Source organism: Pristiophorus japonicus, chromosome 7 (assembly GCF_044704955.1).
Source record: "Pristiophorus japonicus isolate sPriJap1 chromosome 7, sPriJap1.hap1, whole genome shotgun sequence".
Classification (NCBI taxonomy): Eukaryota; Metazoa; Chordata; class Chondrichthyes; family Pristiophoridae; genus Pristiophorus; species Pristiophorus japonicus.
Window position 1 is genome coordinate 74,899,967 of NC_091983.1, and position 4,723 is coordinate 74,904,689.

At 43.6% G+C, this 4,723-nt stretch overlaps 1 pseudogene; it reads right to left on the reverse strand.

Moving 5' to 3' along the window:
* Nucleotides 1–2,867: 2,867 nt before the first annotated feature.
* LOC139266791 (histone deacetylase complex subunit SAP18 pseudogene) lies at nucleotides 2,868–3,406 on the reverse strand (annotated as a pseudogene).
* Between the last annotated feature and the right edge of the window lie 1,317 nt (nucleotides 3,407–4,723).

Here is a 4,723-nt window from a genome sequence, read left to right on the forward strand (position 1 = left end):
GGCTGACCGCTACAAAATGGCGGCCATCGAGTTCTGTGTCAGAAGCCAGAGGATGCAAGGTGGCTGCCATTTTTTCAACAAAACCGACCTAAACGGCTGACTCTACAACCCCGAATTTTTAAGATACTCCAGAAAAATCAAGTTGCTCCAAAAAAAGACAGAGCAACTCCTGGGCAAATTTGGGCCCATTGTGAGGCAGTGGGATTAGTTTTAGATTTCTCTAGCAAAGAGCTGGCACAGACATGGTGGGCTGAACGGCCTCTTTCTGCACTGTAAAATTCTATCTTTCTCTGGCATACGATTGTCTGTGAGAAAACCTACCAATATGTTGAAGCAGCTAAGGGTGATGTTTAAGACTGAAACTCAAGTAGCCTCTATAAGAACAGCCTGAACCTTCCTGAGAGATATTTCTATTATGCCTACGGTCTCCATCACTGACAGCTTCATTGCAGGTGCCTCAAGAGTTGCGACATGCTCCATGATGGACTGAAGTACTCCCGTTCATCTGTGACTGTTCAGGTTAGTTCATGGACTCCTTTATACTGCTAGCCAGCTCGTGTAATTTATTTAGCACAGACACAAGTAAATGATTTTGCTCAGACAATGATCTAAGTTTATAAGTATGCCCTATGAGATGTGAGCCCTAAGCACTGGAGCAGAGGCAGAAACCGTTCTGAACTTGGCCTTCAGTAGTCACCAGGCATTTGCTTCTCCTCACTCTTTCTGTGACTCACTCTGTGTTACCTTCTCAGCCTCACTACTTACATTCTCGAAGGATACGTACAACTGTGCTGGTGCATCGCAGAAGTGGCAGTAGTGAGGCTGGGTGCTATGAAGTGCTGGCTTGCTCGGAGACAGCAGGAGGCCAAAATTCAGGGTCTCAAAGAGACCTGTTAATGCCTGTTTGCAGCGGCCATTCTTAAAAATCGAATGGCCGCCGCTTTGGGGTCAACTGGCTGTCTCAACCTAAATTCAGGTCGGGGATTTTTCGGCCTAGACCCGATCCTGCCCGATTCTGATGACCACCGAAAACGAGTCATCAGGGGTTGCACCGCCAATTTTATTAAACAAAATGACGTATCTTCCGATATTCAGCTCTATCCATCGATCCCCTGCCACACAGTGCCTATGACAGTTTTTTCTGTTGGTACACCATCTGTAGACTGAGTGCAGCCTAGCAACGCAGTGGCCCTGAAGGGGGAGGGTCCGCAACCGCAATGTAAACATTTTTACCGGCCGACTTCCCGATCAGCCAGCAAAATACTGCCCCTGGGTTCGGCCGGGCCGCCAATGGGCAGTCTGGCACCCACTCTTGGGTGCCAGGCCACTGGCCCAGCCGAAACACTCCCTGGTGGCCCAGTGGCCGAAGTTTTAAATAAACAGAATCTCTCCCCTTTAATGGAGGAGAGAGAGTATGGTGACACACATGGCTGTGATGTCACCACTACTCCACCGCTGATTGACAGTGGCGGAGTCCCTATCCGACCCATTTTCAGCCAGTCAACCTGGCTTTAAGTCTATGGCCCTCCCCCATTACGAGTCATTTCTTGTGGGACTTTGAAAAAAATTTCAAAATCCTGAAAATGGCTCTTCCGACTGCATCGGAGCTCCCAGCGGCAAGTACTACTCTAAAAATCATAGGTGCACCAGCTTTCTGGAGCACCTGAATTTCGGCCCTCAGCAGTCTGTTTATCCATGTCCCAGCAGCATGCTTGCTGCACTCGGTGCTTTGGCGGTGTCCATCTGTCTGGTGCAGTGTATCCTTCCTCTTCCTCAGTCCTTCAAGGAAGGCTCATATAGTTAGCTTTCCTCTGCTAGGTGACTGAATTGCTCAGAAAAATTCCTGCAGTAACAGCTGGTCTGGACTCCCATGTGCTATTTCAGATGTTCAGATGCCTCATCATTACAATTAACAAGTGCTTGTCTGAATGAATTGAAACGGCTTCATTAGCACACAGATAATGATTTCTAGGCCTGTAGCACCAAAAATCATCTGTCTTTCTCAGACCAACTCCCTGGATTTCAGTGATGGTTCTGTAATTGTCTATTAAAGGCACAGCAATGAAGCACCTAGTGGAATGTATAAAATCCAAAGGACTTAATTAACTAACTTTAGCTTATCGGTTAATATGCTTATATTAAATTCCTCTCTGTGTTATTTTAACACTTATTTTAAATGGGTAATGACCGCGTTAAAATAGTGCAGACAGAAATTTGATGCAAATGCATTAACCAATGCTCTAAAAATGTCACACAGAGGAAACAAACCCTTAGAAATGTAAGTCACTGTCTGTAAAAGTCATTGAAGTCGTTGCTTTACAGGCCAAAGGAATGCTTCAAATATCCAAAAGTGATATCTGCCAGGATTCAGTCTCAAGCTCTATGTCCATGTATTTAGCAATACATTTAGTATACACGCCAACTCAATGTTATGTTAGGGTTTTGCATTAGGGATATATATGTCTTTTAGGTCATTATTAAGAACGGCTGAATCTCCCCACCCAAGGTGACAGAGTAACCGAATGCTGTTCCTGTGCCTCTTGTGAATAGCTGCTGTGAAAAGTTTTAATGATCCTCAAATCCTGCCGAGATCTCCCAGTCTCCCACCAGAACCCCCAGAGTTTTATTAAAACATTCCAAACAAATTACTGATCAATATCAAAACTATGGAGGTAGAATGTACAGATGCTGCACCAAATCTGCATTCTGTTAAAATTCAGTTCATTCTCAAAAATGCACCTTGTTTTGGAAGAAAATACAATGGCACATGCCATAACAGGTTTATGTAACTTTCTTGGTTAGACAGTAGCGGGGGCCACTAACAATCAGGCAGAACTGCCCATATGTTCCACACAAAAAATCTAGTTGTGAAGTTTTATTCCGGAGGGGATGGTAAAGAACATTAATATGGTCTCATGCGGCCAGGAGGGGGTGGTGCTCGACTTGGTGGTGTTATTGCAATGTCCAGGTAGTCACCAATCTGAAACTTTTGAGAGTGTAATGTCATCGAGTCATCTGGTCCTTTCCTGCCTGAAACGGTGGTACAGATTTCTGTTACTCTGTAAGCAGGTTGTTTAGGATCTGGATACACAATTGCAAAGCTAAAGTGTGCTCCTTTCTTCCGGGCCTCTGGATAGACTTCCTTTACTAAGCTAATTAGCTCCTTCAGTGTAGCATCCATCCAAGTGTAGATTTGAAGCTCACCAGATGGGACATTCTCTCTAGCAAAATCATCCATTCTATGATGTCTTCCATTGCTAGTTGTGAATACTCTCAACAGAGGAGGGCAAGTTTTTTCGCGATGCACCGGCTTTTCTGGCTCTTTCTTAATCTCCTCCTGGGTGACTCTGGACTCCATGGCCATGTTGCCTCCCCGCCGCTCTCTCAGTGATGGCGACCGTACCATAGATAATGAATGGGCCCAGAGCCACGCCCGCAGATGTGTCTGTGACCATTGCAGCGACCAGAGAAATGACATAAATGGCTCAGCTGTTTACTGTTTCCTGGGAGTTCTGCCAGACTTCCATTGGCTATATACTGGGAGACCAGGAAGGAATTATACTAGCTTAAATGGAGGAGAATGGAAAAAGTGGATGGAGTGCTAAGTGAATTTAAAAGGTAGAGGAAATGCCAGTATGAACCAGGAGTAGAGGAGAAGTTCTGCAGCGTTCTCCTGATCGACTTTGGCTAAAGATCCACAGAAACTCTAAAAAAAATGGTGTTATCCAACGTTTCCATAGCTCTTCCACTGAAGTTACAATGGTTGAACAGGAGAACCTGATGGAAATTCACCCCAGTGTCCCTGTGAACTGGATGGAGTTCAATGTCTTTGTGAACTGGGGCAGCGGGGAAGGGGATTGGATGTGGGAAAGTGACTGTTGAGATAACTTTTGGATAAGTGATAGCCTGCTGAAAAACCCAACGGCATTTCATTTTCCCCTTTTTAAAATGTAAACTCTGTTAATCATGAAATATAAAAGGCTCAAAATTAACCAGAGTGCATCATTTTTAATGTAAGCATAAAAAATAAAAAGTCTGGGGTAACAGATCCTGATACCTCTAGGAACAAACCACCAATGTTGTGCCGTTACTCTTTGGTTTCTCTTTCATGCATTTACGCGCTTGTTCTTTTCCCAGAATCCAAGTTTTAGAATGTTGAGTATACCTACTGACTAAAGTAAAAAGCCACTCTTCAGTTGTCTGCTTCTTGGAGGCTGTGCCAACTGTGGATCAACTTTTGCTGGTTTTCTAGGTTGGCATGAATAGAAATCTCCTGTTTTTTCCCTGGTAAGATCATTGCCTTCTTAGCAGGCTTGCTGTGGTGGACTTCACTGTAGTTGACAACCTAATCAACACTTCATGTTTGAACCATTTTCGAGAGCACTCCGACTTCATTAATATTCTCCCTTGTCTCATTAATATCACTTTTTTTTCCAGAGAGAGCTCGTCTCATCAATCTACTCTTCCTCCATTACTATTATTTACAATTCCCTATACTTTGGACAATTAAAATGGCAATTGTAAATAAACCACCAAAGCTTAGTTTGTTGGTGTACTAGGCAAGTATGCATGGCATAGTCCAACAAGTCATAAAATAGAAATTGTATCAGTTATATAATTATGATTAATAAAAAATACCCTCGGAGAAAAATAGGAAGAATAACTGGTGGTTTTACAAGATAATGTACTCGAATCATACCTTTTTAATATTTGTCATGCAGAC